Genomic DNA, 21167 nt, shown 5'->3' with positions numbered 1-21167 from the left:
TATCAGCGTAAAAATGAGATTTTCTTACTCCTGGATCAAAACACAATGCTTCCTGTTTCACTTTGGCTCTCTAGTACGGAAGCGTGTTCACATTAATATGGAAGCTGAAGCTTTTTTTCAATAGTTTCCAGTATTTATGCTAAGCTAGGCTAACTGGCTGTAGCTTCACGGGTGGAAGTGCTATCTTATCTTATCAAATGAACTATGCCTTTAGAGTTACCACTTCCAGTAATCTTTTCTTAAATAACTTGAATGGACAGCCAATGTTCCTGTTTTTAAAGCAGGCATTAGTGATTCATTTTCTTACTGTAAAGAACACTCGGCAACAATGGCCAAAGGATTGCAAACATTCACACAGTTATACAGATACGGTACAGGCACTGCTCCCCTCAGATCTCACTTTCAACAAGTTGAAAACAACATATTTAGCCATTGACGTCCTTATCGGCTCTCGTTGATATCCTTTTCCCTGTCAAGGCTATTCTTTTTTAGCCATGCTGAACTGTATAGCCCCCGAGCTAACTTTAGCCTCCCATCACAGCTGGTTCTTATGCTGCACCAACATATGACTGCGCTATGTTTCATTTTGCTGCCAGAATCCATAAAACATTCCCATTTTGCTGAATTGCAAACCCTGTTTTCATTGTGGCACATGGGTACAGCATGTGTGTATTTTTTTAGACATCTGAGGCCCTCGAACTTACTGCTGGAAACACTTGCGTGTTTCCAGTGGGAAGAAAAGAAGAAGAAGAAAAAATCTCTGTAGCCTAAAATTACATTGGTCATAATGAAAAGGCTCAATCATAACTAGCATTATACCACAAACATCTCCCTCTCAATTAATGTTAAGTCTTTTTTTTCCCTCTGTACCCCTTTCTCCTTCATCTCCAACCTGGACCCGTTGCACACACACAAACAGATTCCTTCCTATGCACTTAATTGTACTGACTCATTTGCTGCCCAAGCCACAAATCTAAACGGACAACAAAAACAAACTGGAAAAATGACCCATGCAGCATTCAGTACTGGCTGTACTGTTACGACAAACTGTCTGTATTCCTGCTTTTCAAGTGGAGGGCTTCAGGCACCAACGATGAAAGGGGACAATGGCAGCGTCCAAAGATTCCATTAAAAACTCACTTTGGGCCTAGACATCATTTACTACTCCTTTCATCCAGATCCGCTTTCGATTCACACCGGTCCACATCTTCCCTCACACAGCAGGAGCCTGATTGCATCGACCCAACAGTTTCCTGAGGTGGTTGGTAGTGTGTGTTTCCTGTGTGGTTGAAGTCCTAACTTTTTAGAGGAGCACAGCGGTGCACGTGGCTTGTGCAGACACATCATTCATTTACACTTGGCTAACTTGTGGCCTCAACCCCAAAGTGCCTCAAACCCAGAATGTTTGCATGGGTTGTGCGAAGTGAGCCTCGAGTGTCTGCCTTCCAACCTTGCAGTTTTTGTTTATTTTTAAATATATATATATATATATATATAGCAGTGCTGGGCAATGATTAAAATATTTAGTCGCGATTAATGGATCGCATGGATTTTTTGCGATTAATCGCATTGTTATGGCAAAGTTCAAGAATGAATTCAAAAGTAGTGTATTTGCACTTTTATTTTAAAAGTACTGCTATATGAACAAAAGGGCAATAACATTTGGTTCACGAGATGCAGGTAGCATGTTTTATACTTCATGTGAATATAATTCATATTTTGTTGGCATCTTATTCTGAAAACCGGATGTTCGTCTGAAGAAACCGGATGTTGTCACGTTAATCTTTCCGCTAACTTTCAAAGTCCTTCGCTCGCTCCCGATCTGTGCCGTTTAAATGCGTTTACCGTGAATTTCAGCATATAGGTGCACAAACATGACTTAAAGGATGGGTCTTCAACTAAAATTCCAAAAGGTCCAGATTGAGAAAATCTCCTCGGGCAAAGGTCCGAAACATTACAATAATATCTAACTCACGCTATTTAGTGGCATATATATATATATATATATATATATATATATATATATATATATATATATCTATATATATATATTCAAGAAGTCTAGTAGTAGTAACATGTATGTGTAGTCAACAACTGTCAAATCAAATAAAGAAAGTACACATCAATTATATTTTAACAATTATTATTCTACATTTTTTAATTTAACTGGATGGATTATAAATAATACATAGAAATACATAAATACATGTTCTTCTCATTTCAAGTACAATAAGGGCTGGAATAAAGAATAACTGACATAACAGAAAGCTTTTGAAAAATGTGCATCTTAAAATAAAGTAATTCATTTTCAAAAAATGAATTTCACTGATCCTTGTTTTAGCCCCGTGTGTCACGGTGTGTGTGTGTGTACATCTCATCTCACTCTAATCAGGAAACGTGTCAGAATACTCATATTTGATTGGCTGAGCTGCATCAGCGGAGTCGGGCGACTTGGATTTTGCCAAAGAACTGGAAGCCCTGATAGCAGGCCTGATGGAACCTCTTCCCCTCGAGTCAGATGGTCTCATGGTGGTCATAATACAAGCGGGTATTATTTGGAACTGCCTTTTCCATTCATATTCCGCTGATAATGAATGTTTGTTTCACTGTATACACTTCAAAGATGAACAAAGGTATCGATGAAACATTTGCTTTATTGGATGCAATAGCTGTCTGTGAACATCCAGTTCACATTTGGTGACATTCTGATCATTATTTCCAGAGATACATGTGATAAGGCAGACGCTGTCTGCCTTAAAAAAAGTAGTTTTATAGACTTTGTTCAGGAACAGGGCCACGCTCAGAACACAGCTCATTTCCTCTGCAGAGTATTTAAGCACAACGAACCCGTTCACTTTCTCTTCGACTCTTGTCTTCACATCCCTCCCCCCCAACCCCGTTTTTGTCCTATTGCTCTCTCTCTTTCTCTCTCTCGCTCTCTCTCGCTCTCTCTCGCTCGCAGGATTACAGGAACAACGGGGAACTCTGCACTGCCCCACCCTACAGTCTCTGTTCCCGCCAGCCGCCGGACATCAACCCCTTCGATCGCCTAACCTCCGTCCTACAAACCCTCCTCGTTTCTACATCCCTTCATCTCTACATCCCATCATTCCTCTACCCCTACCCTACATCCCTCTACCCCTCATCCCTTCATCCCTGCCCCACATCCCATCATCCCTCTACCCTACTCCCTTTCATCCCTCTACCCCTACCCTATATCTATTCATCCCTCGACTCCTTCCGCTTCTTGAATCTAACAATCATTCCACGATGCAATAAACTTCTCTAAACTCATACTGTTATTGGTGTGGTCCTTGTTAGTGAATAGACGCATTAAAGAGAAAGAAATTTAAAAAAGGCTTCTAGCAGTCTTTACTGACAGAGGTTTGGTACACAGGTAGGCAGTCAGTGCAGGTAAACTCATCTAAAACACGATGAGGCAAAAAGGCAGTGAGAGAAAACCAGAGTCAAAAACCAGGCAACAAAAATCACAGAAACATCTGGAACGTTAGACACAGAGGTACTAAGGCAAACTGGCACAGAGGAAGGGGAGCACATAGACTGAACAATCTGAGGAGGAGGAGATTGGGAACAGATGAAGATGATCAGGCGAGGGAGAGGTGATCACACTGGGTGGAAACACTCGCGGTCAAGAAGTGAAGTTATCTGAAACGAGAGGGAGAGGTGAGGGACAAAATATAACGGGAAAGATATAAATGTGAAAACATAACTTAGGGAACTTGACATGGTGTTACAATGTCATTTCTGAATGGAAACTGACGCTTTAATATAATATATATCCAAGTAAACACCATAGAACAGATACAAAATATCCCCAATCAGAAGAATATCCGCCTCTACGAACAACTCATGAAGGGCAGCAGATTGTCTGGACTTCAAACTAGAAGAGCTCATTCCGGCTTGATTTCTTTCTTATTTTGACTTTACACTCCTGCGTGAGACGGATCAATATACTGTGAACATGAGTGCACATATTGGCAGCAGAAGGTACAATATCTTCTCTGTTCATTTATGACAGTTTTGAGGCAATGGAAAATGATAAGGGACAACTATCATTAATTAGGCTACTTATGAAAATACATTTACAGGTTACAGTAGTCGCCATGGAAACAGAACGTGACCGAGGTTACTGAAGGTCAGCAGATCTTTGCACTTTCTCACTTTGCATTTGGACTTCACAAGAGTTGACCTGCAAAAACAACCTGATTGCTGGAAAGCTGAACTCTTTCGAGATCTGAGGCCTGAAAGCATCCGGAAAAAACACGAGAAGTTGTTGGAGAAACAAACACAGAGAAAGAAGAAGAAGAAGAAACCAAAACGAGTGAAGAAATAAATGGCACCAGTCAAGGAACAGCAGCCTGGTAAAACAAACTAAATTCATGTTTTTCCTTATTTGACGTCTCAGAGCGTTTACAGCTTCCTCAGTAATAATAATAGTTACTGTAGCGAATGTACACTGAAGCTCAGATGTTTGTTCATCTGTTAAAGCTGTTATACGACAATTGTCTCTTTCCACATGAATTGTATGATGATGTGATGCGACAGGATTTTGATTAATCGATTTTGCTAAATTGAAGCGTGGAGAGTTCAGTAAAATATTTCTTTTAGATGTGGAACTGTGCAGAGACATCACCACTGCATGTGAATATTATCTGAGTGAATACAGTCTTACTCTATTTATTTCAGTCACATTAATCATCGTCATTTAATTCGGAACTTTACTGCAAAAATAATCCACATTTTTGAGGAATTTGAGTTAGTATGTGCTTGTTATTATCAATTTATTATCATTGACGTAATTGTGATTATTTTCACGAGGTTATTATGTTTAACTATCACCCAGCAATACCTATATTTAATAATACTATTACGTGTATGATTCATGTTATATTAGTCACGGTGAGATCTATTCATACGTAAAACAGCTTCTTGTGATATTATTCAAATATTCTTGGAGGAGTGGAAAATAGTTTTTTTAGCATGTTTGGTCTGAACTGATTCTATGCCAATGCTTTTCATATCACACGCCAGAGTGTCTGTGTCGTTATGCACTGATGGTGCAATGCTGTGTGGTAGATGCATGTTGCTTTGTTTGACCATCGTTGAATTAGGTCCAGCACTATTTCTTGTGATGCCTCTGTTTGGTGAATAATTGTGCTTAACAGCGGAACGTTTGGCAGTGCTCATTTGGATGAGAGCCAAAACAAGCACATCAGCTGGGGAGCAGACGGTCCATGCAGCAGAAGCTTGTGTTGGCTGCTTGAAAATCCCTCTTTGAAAGGCATTATATTAACCAACCGTAGACTTGCATAGAGTCAAATAAATGGATTTGTAAGACTGTGATACTGACTGGTTGTCTCCACTGTGGGGATGTTTGGGTTGTTCCATGACCGAAATGACTGATCGGGCCTCTTGCCATGAAGTGATGGTTGAGTATTATTGGCAAGTATGAGATCAAATGATTCTAATAGAAAGCATATTCTTCCAAAAACACAAAAAAGAACCTTTGACACAGGGGAGAACTTCCTCTGTCGATTACTTACATTAAGACAATTATCTTCTGTAGTATAAGTTTTCTGAAAATGTTTGAATATGTATGAGGCATTATTTTATTAAATATGTGCTAATTTGCATTCATTTCCACAACAGAACTCTAAACGTAGGCTAAAGCCGTAGTTTCAAAGTTATTCTTTCATTTTGTTGACATGTTAGAGTCAAATGTTTTAAGCAGAGGAATTTGTATATTTCTTTTTTTCACTCCATAAATCAGAAAATACTATCATCTCCAATTTTGTCCACATTTTTAATAGGTCATATAAATCAGGCTATGAATGATATATGAAGAAACCCCTCTGCATAAATCTTCAAAATATAGACCGGAATCAAAAGGGAAAGTTTGGTGTTTGTAAGTACTGAAGCAGAGATTTCTGGCTCAGAGTTTGAGAAAAAACTCACTTTGAGAAAACTGCCTTTAAAGATGTGTATTGTAAAATTACACAAATAGATGAAGTGAGTTAAGACAACACCTAAATGTATATTTGGGGTGTTATATATTCCTACTGGTTTGAAAGAAGACATGTTATGGAAACTAAATAGACCACAGAATCTCAAATTTGACCAATGAATAAAAAAGGTATGTTTTTGATTTCTGGTCAATTTTCCTCCCGATGGAAAGCAGCCATCTCGCCCAGCGACACACAGCGCGAGATGCAGGAGGGAGAGGGAGAAGGCCAGACCTCATTGAGATTTGTTTTTCCATCCAGAATCCTGCACATAGAACCGCCTCGCCATGGCCTCCAGAGTGCAAATCTGCACTGCAAACCAAACCAAACAAGCCAGGTCCAAGTACCCGCTCCTAAATGCAACCAGATGTATGCCCTCAGCTCTAATAATCAGAGAAAAATACAGAACTTTCCTGCCATTGGTCCAGTGAAAGCCCCAGCTGATCAGTGAAAGCTGTCATCCAGAAAACAGATGTGCAGACTGTGTGCATAGAAATCACGCTTGCAGCCCGAGGCAGCGCTGAAAGGTGAATGGAGCAGAGGTGTAGTTTAAGAAAATAGTTTAACACAGCGCAGAAAGAGAAGCTGTGGGCTGCGCCGCTAAAAAAATCTGCAACTGATATTGAGAGAAGGGAACCAGAGCCTTAGTGAAGAAAAAAAAGGTTTGATGAGAAAAATCATAATTAACACCAGTGACTCAACGTGATATGTTCCAAATGACTGAAAAACTATACTTATTTAAAAAAATGTATAATAATTAGAAAAGTGTGCAAATAAAATCCCCTTCAATCATTCCAACAGCGGCCAATACAGGAAGAAACAGATGATGTCGGATCATCACATTCAGATGTGAAGAAAGAAAACGGACTGTATGCAACACATTTGACTCCGGAATGGTTGCTATCTTTATTTCTGTACTTTGACAATACTGTAACCCTATTTTGAAACATTTCAAACTGTTTTAGGTTCCGTAAAAACATGATGACTTCTTTAAATCAAGTGGATCGGAGGCTCTTAGCCAAGACTTGAGACTTACTCGCCATTTGCAGCAACAGTGACTTTGTCCCCCTTCCGGAGCATATATGTTTAACATATGGTGTAACTGCAGAGGGAAGAACAGCTCACTTTTATCCTTTCTCTGCGCTGCATCGCTCATATTTGGCCTGGTAGCAGCAAGTGGTGCCTTAAAGGTGAACGCTGATGCCTGTTTTTAGGGTAGCTTTAAGGGAAAATGTGTAACTCTTTTTTTTTCTTTCTTCCAAATATCGGTCACGTGGCGGGCGAAGAAAAACATCAGAGTACAATCGTCAAAGGTAGACATCCCTTAAAGGGGCCCTCTATGTTGGCCGAACTGAGCTGCATTCCACAGACACGCTACCAGAAAGACTCCCTGAGGAGTTTTCATCTCAATCTTAATAACAGACTCTGGCTAGGGTTTGTCTCTCCTCCTCGTCTCCGTCTGGTAGTGCAAGCACTCCCCTCTCTCACCAAAACACAATACCCAGCCCCGCTGCCATTTGTCTTCCGGGATTGGCAGGAAGACCGTGGGTGAAGCGAAGCTGCCCGAGCTCCTCATTACGAATCTACTCGTTTATACGGTCTGACAGCTGGGCTTGACGTGCTCTTGAGTTCCCCCCCGAAGATCAATAATATCCTGCAGACAAGCAATGGGATTGCGTAAACAGCTCTCGTGATGAGCCCCCCCCCCTCTGTGAGCTTTTGGAGACACACCAACTCTTCCCGCCTGCTTCTTTTTACTCTGCAAGCTGTCAAGAGGCACGCTGACGCCTGCTGAGAAACCCACCGATTCTTCTAAAAGTCCTGATGGCCTGATTGCTCCGGCGTAAACAGATCCAGCCACGCTCCGCTGCCCTGCAGAGAGTCGACACCCTATATGGTCAGCGTAGTAAAAACACTCGGGGGCCAGGGGCCTGAAACGAATGATTCACAGGGACCTCTGTTTATGGAAGTGTCACCGTCTCAAGGTTTCACGTTTTCTTTGTGGAGGTTCCTGTCGTCCGCTGGAGCCCAGCTGCACAAAAGTTCAGTCTGAAAACAAAGGAAAGTGAAACACCGTGTACAGTAGGTGTGCATCGAAGAGCAAATCTCAATGTCGTAAATCCCCCGTGTCCAATAAGTCACATACAGGATTATTGCAGGTCTCGCACGAAGTCGGCCTTATCAAAATTGCTACTGTGAAGCAAGTATCCCAACTGGATGTTTTTGGAATGTTTTAAAGTTGATACGAGGAACTTTCATTTTCTCTTACATTTTGGCGGTTGCTGTGAAGAAAAGCAGTCGTTGTTTCCTAACAATGGTGAAGCTGCATGATCGTGTTTGATCTCGTCGGATTTCGTGTGGAATCCGACCTTGTGGCACCGATGACAAGCGTTAAGAATAACTAGAAATACACAATCTTCTCGCTGATGGTCTCTTTAAACCTATGAATCCAAATCCAAATTTATGTATAGACACATTTCTAAATAATAACAGTTGACCAAAGACGATCCAAAATAGCAACGACATAAAAACAACACAGCAAAACGACATAATAACATAAAACATATGCCTCTATATGACCATAAAAGGTCATATAGAGGCATCAGTGTTGAATTGAGGCTGTTTCATAACCAGTTAAAAGTTCCCCACAGTGACTAGAATAGAAATAGAACTTCTATCTTTTCAATTTTCCATCCTTCTTTTGACCTAATTTGTATGTGTTGGTGTATATTAGGTCATACCCCATACTTGATGCAGTGGAATTGAACTGCTGGTATCGGTTTTTGCGAGGCTCGTGAAAGACTTGGGTCTTCTTCAAAAATAAAATAGATGGAACTCACACAAATATGTGTTACAGATGACGTACCGTCACCGCAGCGATACCCAGAATAATATCTGCCAGAGCAGCAGAGAGTCTGTCCCAGCTGTTCTTATTCCACTGTCTCCAGCCACCTCCCCAGCCCCACGCAGCCGCCACATGACCCTCCCACCTGTCCCAGTCACCTGACTCTCACTTCCTCCCACTCACCTGTTTCCACTTCCCCTCATCAGCCCTGTAGTATTATAACCAGCTCATTTCCTGCCGGGTTGTCGACCCCAATATGTGCCTGCCTGCACTTCTTACCTTTCCCGGTTCCTGTCCACCGGTGGACTCGCCGTTAATTCTGTTCAGACCAGCTTCCCATGCCGGTGAGCTCTTGCATTTTCATTTTGTCACTGAACTCTTCCGGTCTGCCTGCACCAGCTGCATGTCATAATCCAGGCCGAACCTCAACACAGAAGCTTGAGTTAGATGTACAAAAACCCCACTAATAGTTGATGTAGCAGAAAAAAATGTATTCAATTCTTATCAAAATGAGTTGAGCTGTCAAAATTAGACGTGCGATCACAGCATTTCATTGAATGAGGCCAATGAGACTTAAAGGGCAAACTTTGCACATTTTCAACTGGCCTTGTATCGTTGCAAATGAATGATGTTCGTACCGCCCGAATGATTAGAAATTACACTTTTTACGACTTGAAGTTAACTCATGCAACGTGATTATTCAGAGGCTTCAGAAGGCTTTATGTTGCCCACAAGCTTTACTGTACAACCACTGCTCTGGTCATGAGACAAAACTGTCCATATTTGAATGGCCAAGCCGGCATTTTCTTCAGCCGGAGCCACTCGCTGGCCCTAAAACATCAACTGTACTGACCTTCATCACCATGAAAGGGGTGAGTCTCCTAGAAGTTGCCGTGAGTTACAAAAAAAGTCTTGTCGTTGTAAAATCTCCACTGGCAGCTCGGTATACCTTTTATATTTAAGTGACTGAATTTCTCTCCCACCAGCCTCGGCCCTTCCTCTCAACCTTGACAGAGTAGCCTGCTTGAGCCTCCATTCATCGGTTCTACTGTCTGTGTGAGTGCGGACTGGCTGGCTCTCTTGAGTTCTATGTTTTGCCTCGCCGCTGTTGTCGGCCAGGCACTCATCATGTTAGCTCTTTCTCCGCGCTGTCAGCATCTTCTCCTGCTGTTCCCCTGTGTGTTTGCCATGACCATTGACGTGAAGGTCCTCTAAACTCCGTTGGCCAGTGGGCTAAGTATGGTCTTCTCTTTATTTTCCAGACATGTCATGTGACAACCTTAGACCTCTTTTGTACATTTGTACATGACAACATTCAGCGCTAAATGTACAAAATATGTTTTTGATGATTGTTGTGGAGGAAGAGCTGTGCTTCCTGCAATGTCTGTCTCCAGATGCTGCCGGGAAGCAGTTCAACTGACTTTAAAGCCACAAAGTGTGTGTGATTTTTGAAATGCAAAGGCAGCCCAGATCCACTCCTTCCGTTCATACCTTTCACAATAAAAGCCCCAGACATATACACCGCATAGCTGTTTCTTGGAACCATTCCCAGATGACATTGGGCGAAGGCAGGGTAGACCCTGGACAGGTCGCCAGACTATGGCAGGGCTGACACACAGAGACAGACGACCATTCACGCGCACATTCACACCTACGGGCAATTTAGAGTCAAATGACCGAAGCTGCATGTCTTTGGGCTGTGGGAGGAAACTGGAGAACTGGAGGGAACCCACGCTGACACAGGGAGAACATGCAAACTCCACACAGAAGAGCCGTCCAGCCGGGGATCCAATGCAAAAAAAATGGGTTTCAGTAATAATAGTTTCTCTGAATTGGTGAATGCTTTTAAGATGCTATGAGTGGGTCAGTGAAGTACTTATATAATTATTGCTTTGCATTATTAATCATTCTTGTGTAAATACAAGAGACTAAGCTTGTAATCAAAATAAGAGAGTTTAACATACACATTTTCCGATTTAATTGTGCTTTTCAGTGTAAAATGTAAAGGTGCGGACCGTTGTTTTTCCGTTACCTTAGAATGAGCCATCCATATCTACATAGGGAGCTGGTCCACTCCACAGAGTCGGCCATGTTCCCACGGTAGCCTAGAACGGACAAAACCAAACACTGGCTCGACATGGCGGCTTTTTGCATTTTCCTACCGGCCACCGTAGTTCTCCTGTACACTCGGCGCACATGAGAGAAGTTTCAGTTGTTTGCAATCTGCACCCTCACAACTAGATGCCGCACACTGTACCTTTTAATTATTGAAATTAGGAATTATGACGTCGAGTTAAATGTCCTTTTGTTATCCTTCTTCTTCTGTTGTCAGTTAAATCAGGTGAACTCTGCATTATTTGAAGATTGGACTGAAACTTCAGCCTTTGGTCATCTGTCCTAACCAACAAGCCAATGACTTGGTGATAATCCTGGAACCAGACTGTCCTGATTCATATTATAAACATATATTTGAATGCACACTGAATGAATGCATCCTATATATATGTGGATTTTTTTTTTTACATTGGAGTTGAGTGATACAGATTTTCCCTTTTTATCAATCCTTTTTGATTTCTTTAAAATAGAACTTAAATCTGATCATCAAACAACCACCGATAGTGAATTCAAAAGGTCAAAGGGTTTAGCTGCCAGCGTACGAACTAAGATGTTGCTTTGGCCCACGTTGGGACCTCTCCTGATAGTGTGGGCCCACAGATTGATGTGTGTATGACTTGTGTACTTGAGATTTCAAAGCAGCCCTTTGAGGCATCACAGAGCTGTAGCTCTGTTGTCCGCGTCATGGGGGACATGCACAGTCCACTGCAGTCCTTCAAGATCTCCGTCGGTGCCCTGCAGGAGCATCACTCCCGCTCTTCATCTCTCGCTCCGCTGTAGATCCAGAGACTTCAGTGGTCAGTTACTCGCAGATGCAAAGTCTCTGTCATGGACTATATCAAACATTCAGCGACTATCCCCCATATTCCCTCTGATCCGTTTGAACTGTGAACTTTTTTTGACACTTTGTTCTTAGTCCTTAAAATTAAAAAGTGTCCACTTTGATACGTTTCTTTGCACAATCCATGTGCAGAAATAACGGTCTTGATGTGCATACAGCATGATGTGCAATCTCTGCCAACTACTAATTCAACCCCATGGACTTAAAAAAATCCGCTTTTTGGGGGTTCTTTTAGTTGAAATATTCAAACAGGATTTTGGCGTATAAAAACCCCTCACATTATGTTGGTATAGTCCAGGTCTGCATCACAGCTTCTGATACGCTGCGGTGCCAAAGAAATGTAGTGTAAAAACGCAGACTGCGGGCTCAGAGCAGATGGGGGCCTCCTTGGCTATAAAGTGCGTGGTTAATGGCGAAGCCCATGTGGTCGCAGGGCCGCACCATATCTCCACAGGGGTAAAACGCAATCACGTGGGCAATCGTTAAGATTTCGGGTTCTGTTGTCAAACTGCGGTGTACATACAACCCCCCCCCCCCCCCGCAGATGTTTCCAGGTTGAGGCCATTTTCGTTCATGTGACTTAGAAGGGTGTTAAGCAAAGGAAATCACATCAGCTGTCTTCAGTTTGTCAGACAGACTACTCTCACATGTGGTATCACATTCAGCACGGTAAACAGGAAATTGAATAAGAGAATAACAAATTGTTTTCAATGACTTCCATGAGTTGCAAACAAGTGAAGGAAGGTGTATCGTTTTATTATACCACAACTAACTGAGGAAGATTAAAAAACAAAAGAGTGAAAGTAAAATGACAACAAAAGCCTTTCTGGGTATAAGTTAAGGTTTTTGTAAATGTCTTGTGAAACGACGCATGGCATTTTCCCAGACTGCTCCTCTTCTGGAAGCTGCGGTCGTCTACCTGCAGTCCGGCGGCCACCTGCTGTTCCCCACAGAGCAGCGAAAAACATCTGCGCCCTGGAGAGACTTGGCTGCCTGGTGTAAGCCCAGTGAGCAGACACCAAATCACATATCAGGTCAGAGGGAGGAGAAAAATATGGAGAAATGAAGAGGGATTCACAGATGTGTGGAGGAAGCGACTCCCCGAGGAGTGGGAACAGAGAGGAATAATTCATCCTCGCATTGGACGCTGCCAAAGAGTTGCTTAGGATGTCTGATGATCAGCCTCAGACAAACCTCCATCCAGCCAGAGTGTTATCAAGAAAGATGGTGCGAATTAGAAGTTCTCCAAAACAAAACCGCAGAAGTGTGAGGGAGTGATTAAAAAGTGTGTTTATCTGCTCTGTATCTAAACCGCAATTGTTAGCACATCTTGCTAACTAGCTTACTACCTACAGAGTAGCAAACAGACTTCTATGGCCAAAGAGCACATCATTAAAGCAGCAGTTGGTAAAAAAACAACTATTTGTTTGAGCATATATTTGCTCTAACTCAGGGGTTCTTAACCTTTATGACCTCGGGGCCCAACTTTTCAAGTACAAAGTGTCCCGGTCTTTCTAGAATGAAAACCCAGAAACAGAAACAGGCAGTGGGCCTTTGGAGTCAGTAGAAATTGAAGTTTTGTCCGCATAAAATAAAAATCTCTTTATATCTTTCAGTATAAATAACTGCCTGTGGCTGTATCTGTACAGGTAAAGGACAGTATAGGGCTGTAACTACACTATCAGTGAACAACTGCCTCAAATTTGAAGAAGATTGGACAAAGTATGACCATTCTACAGTGTTTCTTCATGAAGAGATCCAGGCGGAGCTCTAAAAGGACATTTGGAGACCCAAATGGACACATGGTAACCACATGATATTCTGACACACTAAAGGTGTTTCTCCCTTTATATTTTGATATTATATTATTTTCCTTTTAATTTTATATATATCGATATATATATATATATAAGGTCGAAGACGTGGTATGTAAGTAGCGGACTTGCTGTGCGTAATGGCTGCGACCGAGCGCACGATCGAGCATGAGAATAGAACATTTACGCAAGATTACACGTTGGTTGACGGCTTATAGAAGAGGAAGATAAGGTTTGTACTATAACTACTAGCGTTTTCTGAAGCCACTAGCGCCATGGTAACATCTGCTGGCACATTGTCGGGTCTGTAATGTGTCTTTTTCCGTCGATTATGGCGACTTTGGACAGTGTGTGTGTTTGGGCTCCTTTTGGGAAAAATCCATAAGAAATGAAAGAAAATCAATGCTTTCTTTGCAAAGCTGACGATTTTGGGCATGCTGGGATACCCAACACGGCCATGTTTTGTGACGTAGTTTACGTAAACAAGCCGTAGGAACGGAAGGGGAGAGGACATTGTAACTGAGCGTCTCATGGATAACAGTAATATCTCTGGTGTCTTCAATTGATAACCTATGCGGTCCCGCGGCCCACAGATGCAAAACTGAAAGTTTTTTGCGGCCCTCTAGGTGGCGCTCGCGGCCCAATCGTGGGCCGTGGCCCCATGGGTTAAGAATCACTGCTCTAACTGTCACTTCATCCTGATATGTTTGCAAGATTCCTCCACATCTGCAGAAAAACAACCTATCAGTTACTCTATTGTCTATTTCTTGCCTCAAATGTTGCCAGAAACATATTTTAGTATACGTTTAGCTGAAAAATGAAAAAGCTTGTGAAAGTTGGCCGCCATGTTGAAAATAGTCGAGCCAAAAAAACAAACTCCGCCCACTGAGGGCGGGTCAAACTTTCTCTTTGTACAGCTTAACAGCAAACTAAAATTTGCTTCTGAAAACTTTGAGGTGAGAAATAGACAATATACAGTAACGTGATCTTGATCCATGTTTGATCAGCGCTGCCTAGTTTGACAGTTTGATTGGAGTTCATGAGCGTTGCGAACAGTGATTGACAGCTGAGACTCCTCTGCTCTGATTGGAGGCTTTTCTTTTGATCTGGTGGACTCTTGGAAAAGCCATTGGGATTCACTAAAAGCCGGCAGAGAAACCTGGTTTCCTCACAGATTATCTGTCTCATGTAGGTACTGTCGGGACATCGTGACAGTTTGAGCAAATGTGATATTAATAAAAGTTACCAACAGCAGCTTTAACTACTTTAGTTTATGGAGTAATGGGTAACATAAAAAATGCATATCCAGGTTTCTCAAATGTATCTTATACGGTCTTAACCGGGTTTCTGAAACCAGAATAAGATGTTTATATTCGCACCACCTCACTGGGAGACTCCAAAGGGCTAAAAGAAAAAGTCTAAAAAGGCAACACAGCACATCTACAGTACTTCTCCTGCAGCTGCTCCTCATGGCCAGCTGGGAGATGTAGTCCAGGCTCCAAAACTAGCATTTCAGTCAAGCCAGTTGTGCTTGGTGTACCTCCAGCGTGGCATTATTCAACACCTTCAAATGAGCCATTAACTCTTAATAAGACTGCAGCCGGCGATCTCTATTCAACAGCATCATGAACGGCCGTGGAGCAGCGTGGCTCAGGTTCCAACACAAACAAATACAGGTCCTGTTTATTGATCATTTGAAATCCGTTCATTATGAGGGGGCTGTGAAGCTGTCACTTGTGTTCATTGCTCGGAGAACCCCCCCCCCCCCAGGTTACAAATGGCACAAAGTGTGGTCTCTGCTGCTGCCTGAGATGTGTTCGTTGGCACCGCAGAGGGCCGCGGTAACACTGTAGAGGCAGAGAAGGTTTGTGTTGGATGGGAACCAGCAGAGAGGGTTGCGCAACGTCAGGCTGAGCTCCCCCCCCCCCCTGCGTAATATCTGGGAGGGGGAGGGGCAGCGGACAAGCCGTCAGCTCGGAGAGTTATATGGAAGGAAAAGAAGGGAGCCAAGCTGTCCCAGAGCACGACTGGTCCAAATCCTCTTCTAATAAAAGATGATGAGTGGAGCGCAACTCCGACTTTGTCACAGAGACTTTGTCAGGATCAGCTGGAACCAGGGCCTCCAAGTGTGTGTCCACGCGTGTCAGTGCGCACAGGAGACGCGGGGAGACTTGTCAGGAGGTGAAGCTGTCACGGTGAGCTCATCTTCAGGACAAAGTGGGATGAGATAACACACACACATCATATTTCTCTTTGAGGCCAGCGTGGTTACGCTATACAACTTTGGCTCATCGCCGCAAAGTTCAGCTGCGTGCACACACACACACACACACCTACACACACGCTGTCGCCGGCCCAGCTCTTTGTTGCGCGCACACACACATGCTTGCCATGCACATATAGCATGCAATAAAGCAAACATTTGTGCATGCATGGATGCATTGAACGGACTTGCTCACATATGCATTGGTGCACGGAGGTAATTCAACGATGCATACATTAATGTATGCATTCAGTATACACTGCCATATAATAGACATGTTTATTATGCTTAATGCAGCACAGAGCTCGGCTCTGTTGGTCTTATTGCTCATAACCGTTGCAAGGATGCAGAAGGACGCGACTGAGAGGAAAGCGCTCATCTGCAGCACCCTCTAGTGCAGGGGTCTCAAACTCATCTTCACATCAGCATCATGGTCGCCCACAAAGGGCCGGTTGTAAATGTCACCACTCGTAACATATTGTTAAATAACGCTCTGCATTCACAGTTTAAAGTAGTCTTCAATGTACTCACAAGACATTTCCAGTCAAAGAGCTGCTTCTAACTGTTGAAGTATCTCATAATTTTGACTTTCAATCTCATCATTTTGACTTTCCATCTCATAACTTTGACTTTCTATCTCAGAATTATGACTTTCTAGTTATGACTTTCTATCTCATAATTTCGACTATGGGGATATTTTTATTATTATTCGTCTAACTTAAAAATAAAAAATAAAGATTTTTTTTTTTTTTTGCTGGCGGATTCGCGGGCCACATAAAATGACGTAGCGGGCCGGATTTGGCCCGCGGGCCGGGAGTTTGAGACCCCTGCTCTAGTGGAAACAAAGTGAGCTTACAGCAGGATGATGGGAAACGATTCAGCTGTGGTAAAATCATACACAATAAGAGAAAGCATTGGAATTATTAGTGTGATTGACACATTTAGAAAGTGTGTTAGTGCATAGTGTGCATACATCTATTGCATGGACAGTCTGTCTAATAATGTATAATACCTGATAAAAGGGGCACAAGGAAATGGTAGCGTTTTAAGTCACAGTAAATTATAATTCTGGGTTTTGGCAGCTTGAAAAATAATTTACCCAGGAGCAGTATAGTGGCCTCACGGATCATTATATCATTATACTGTGTTTTATCTTTTTTTTCAGATATTGCACATTCGAACACCCGGTTTCTCTCTTACACAGATTTGGTTGGAAACAAGAAGTAAATTTAAACCTAAAACTTCAGAACGAAAAACATTAAATGAGGCAGTTCTTCCAGAGTGTTCTTTCCAGTCATGCACACAGTGCACCTCATGCACACAGTGCACCTCATGCACACAGTGCACCGAGCCCTCCTCCGATTGAAATGCATGAACAAACAGTGCAGTGTACCTTCAGATTGTAGTTGAACTCGATCGAAGCCCTCCAGCACAGACAGACAGTGAGAGGGATGTGTGTGTGTGTGTGTGTGTGTGTGTGTGTGTGTGTGTGTGTGTGTGTGTGTGTGTGTGTGTGTGTGTGTGTGTGTGTGTGTGTGTGTGTGTGTGTGTGTGTGTGTGTGTGTGTGTGTGTGTGTGTGTGTGTGTGTGTGGGTGAGGAGGAGTGCAGACTGCAAGTGGGAGCCAAACGTCTGCATTCCACGCCGGCTCTGTGACCGTCCGGAGCGCTGTAGCACATTTATTACAGTGGCTGAATGTACAGGAAGCTGCTCGGCTTCACCGCGCCGAAGTGTTGGCGAATATCTGGCCTGTAGGCCTCTGAGGGCATCGCATGCTGCCACGCTCGCAGTGAAACGGCACCACGCCTGTCTGGGAAACAAGAGTTCATCTTTGATATTGGAATTGACAAGCTGCCCAACATATACACACACACACACACGCATATATATCTATATATCTATATATATAGATATATATCCGACCAACTGGGATGTTTCACAGAAAACGATGATGGCAGCGTGCTGTCATTGTGAGATCAGAGTGCAAAGAAACTCAGTTCACTGTGGTTCTAACTCCTCCATTGGGGGAATCATTAAAACAGTCCCATCACTTGATCCCCCCCCCCCCCCCCCATACCCCCCATGGCAGTGTTTGCCCTCATACCCAATTGCTTCTCAATTAAATTGAAAGCGTTGCAGCATGCAAGTGCAACAGTAAATAAATCAGCCGCGCGAAAGCTCAAAGACTGTCAATCAATTATCCCATTAGTGAAGAACTTTACCCAAACATTCCTTGTTGTTCTTCCGTGTGATTACCAGCTCCAGCGTGTTCTCATCTAGTCCGGGATAACAAGGCTACAAACCAGTTCTTTTCCTCGCGTGCAAAAGCATTAACTTAACAACAGGGCCAGGGGTCATCCGCTATTCTCTTCACAGAGCAATCACGGGAGGCAAAATGGGCTCGTTGCAGTAATGAGCGTGCACGCACCACGCCCTGACACGGACTCGTAAGATCTCTCTCTCCCGCTTTGAAGAGAACAAACACGTCGGTGAAAACTTTTCAGCATTCCCTCTCTGTTTCTCTTTCTCAGATATGTTGCGCGAAGCAAACAAATCTCGTTGGCCGAACTCCAAAGCGCCGCCGCTCTCCAGTGTGCAAAACTAATCCGCCCGTGTTACTCGCCCAAGGTCTGCCCACTCTTTTTTGTATTAGCAGTGTTCGGCCCCCACTGTGAGGCAACATGAAAGGGAAAGCATGGGCGCTCAAAAGAGGGGCTCCGGCTTTCGCAATTTGTGTCAATCTAGCTTGCTTTAGCATGTTTACAGAGAGATTAATTCCCCAACTCCGAGGGGCCGACATTGTCAAAAATGAATAATTTAATAATGATAACCTTCAATTTTTTCTTTTGCCATAATTGCCTCTGTAATATTCTTCCAGATTAGTTTTTTCTTTCTCTCTCGCTCAGCCATAGCAACACAAATCAAAGTGGTGCTTGTTTATTTCGTGGTGGTGACAAAGTAAATGTTTCTTTCACCTTCAGTTGTGAACAGATTTGGAGAGGAAGCTTTTGTCTTTGAGGCCCTGATTGTCTTCTCATTCATCCTGACGTCTACGCAGTTTTAAATAAAGACTTTTAAGCATTTTAAATGACTACAAAGTTCACACACACATTACTTTCCCTCGCCCTCTACTTAGCCCTTAACTCCGCGGCACCATTGCGGCCAGCAGCCCAGCACCGCGCCACTCTGCCGAACCCATCCCACATCTGAGAACTGCTTCAGATCTCGCATCGGGCATCGGGATGTGGATATCTGCGCCCCACGTGGCTCATCAATGAGTTATGGGCCCACTGCTTTCCAACAGACGCCGCCGTCTGAGATCTGCTTAGCTGATGAAAAATTACATCAACATCAAAGAAGTCCTCTTGAAAGAGCAAGTTTAGAAGAATTAATATTTGATGGTGCTGAAAGCCTTGCATAAGCACACAGGCAACGAGTGCCTGGTAATCTCTTAAGAATATTAAAAGCCCTAATATGCCATATTTACTGATATTAAGGATTAAAACAGCATATAATATGCGTTTAAAAAGCGTTTTGCATATCAAAATACAATTTGTGAGCAGTGATTTAATGGTATTAAGACTCATTTCAAAAGGCATAGCAGGAGTGGACACAGCAGGCTTCCCTCTGCCACCTTGTGGTTGATTTATACCACTGCAGGGGAGGAAGGGCTGTTCAAGTATCAGGACATACTACTTGACGTGGTTCATGTTAGAGTTGCATTTTTAAGAGTATTACTCCTCATTATAATGTGTCTGCGGCTCTGAGGGAGCGTTGTCAAGTCTTCGCTCATTCAAACAGGAAAACGAGTGCAGCACACGATCCAGTAATTCATCACCTGAGATATCCCTCCTGCTCCCCAATGTTGGCAGAACTGGTTTACGATGCACAGTTGAACAGAGTGAACTGCAAACTGCCCTCAGACTAGAGTCTTGCATTCCGCCTTGGAGATTTTAAATCTTTATTAATTAATGGTTGTTTTTACGATTCTTGTCACTAAATTACTGAATTCCTGTTTATTGTGTAGTTTTTTGTTTTGCCAATTATGTTCTCGTGAGTGTTTCTTGCTCTCAGGTCTCTCTTGGAAAAGGCATTTTGATCGTAGTGACACGGGCTGGATACAATAAATACATAAAATAAAACATCTTCATGGTTATTGAAGTTTGGGCTCAGAAAGACTGCGTTACAAACTGGGTGTGTTGAGTTTGAAAATAATTGACCCCACACACACACACACACACTGGGAACCTAAAGTCTAAATATTAAAGTCTACTTATCCTGCAATATTTTGACTTTGTTTTATTCGTATGATCTTTCTTGTCAGTTATTTGTGGGTCTGCCTGGATCAGAATGCGTCTGATTCTAAGCCAATCAGATTTGGCTCCCCTTCCTATGGCACATGCAGCTATTTGGCATATAACGCATGCCAATGAGTGGAAATGTAAAAAGGTGCTCAGCCGATGCAGACATGTGACTCACGTTTCAACGAAGGCATCATTTATGATCGGGAAAATGAATTTCAAGCAGCGGGGAGCGGGTCCGGTGCCGACCTTGAATTCAAACCGAGCCCTGAACCAGCCTTTCATTAGTGAGCCGTTTCACCTGAGCAACCGGAGAGAGGCCGCTGCGCCCCAGTGAGTGAACTCTGTAATTCCTCGTACTGGCTTGTGCCCCCGTGATTTAAACTTCTCTGCCTCTCTTTGTTAACTAGCTTCAGTATAATGATGTAGTTTTCTGTGATGTTCCAACACCATGGCTGGAGGCAGGAGTTTAGTCAGCAGCATGCAGGATCAAGGAAAAAAAAAAGGAAAAGTGAGCCACTGGAAAAATGGAGAAAAATGGCTCGCAGTACCCCAAGGTAGGAAATAAATTGCAGACGATAACCAGTGAAGCGAAGCACAAACAGCATAATAAATTGCTCGAGATTTTTGCTCTCATTTCGCGGAGCAAAATCAAACTTTGGAGTGCACAGTTGGCAGGCCATTAAAAGAATTACTTCATGCTCTGAAAACAGAGGGCTTGTGTCAATCTCTATATCTTCTCTGCAGAAAGACAACGCACTCGGAATTGCTTTGTGTTGTCTGCCATCTGGGCGGGTGCGCTGATAAGCTCAGATCACAGTGAGGCAAGCACAAATACAGTAAGTGACTTGGAAACAGCTTTGAAAGAAACGCATCTCTGTTGAACGAGGAGCTAAAGTGCGCGCTAACACACACTGGCGTGCGGTGGATGAATATTAATGCACAAATATTTGTTCTACAGTTTCT

This window comes from Melanostigma gelatinosum (genome assembly GCF_949748355.1).
Source record: "Melanostigma gelatinosum genome assembly, chromosome: 4".
NCBI lineage: Eukaryota > Metazoa > Chordata > Actinopteri > Perciformes > Zoarcidae > Melanostigma > Melanostigma gelatinosum.
Note: the sequence above shows the minus strand (reverse complement) of the source record.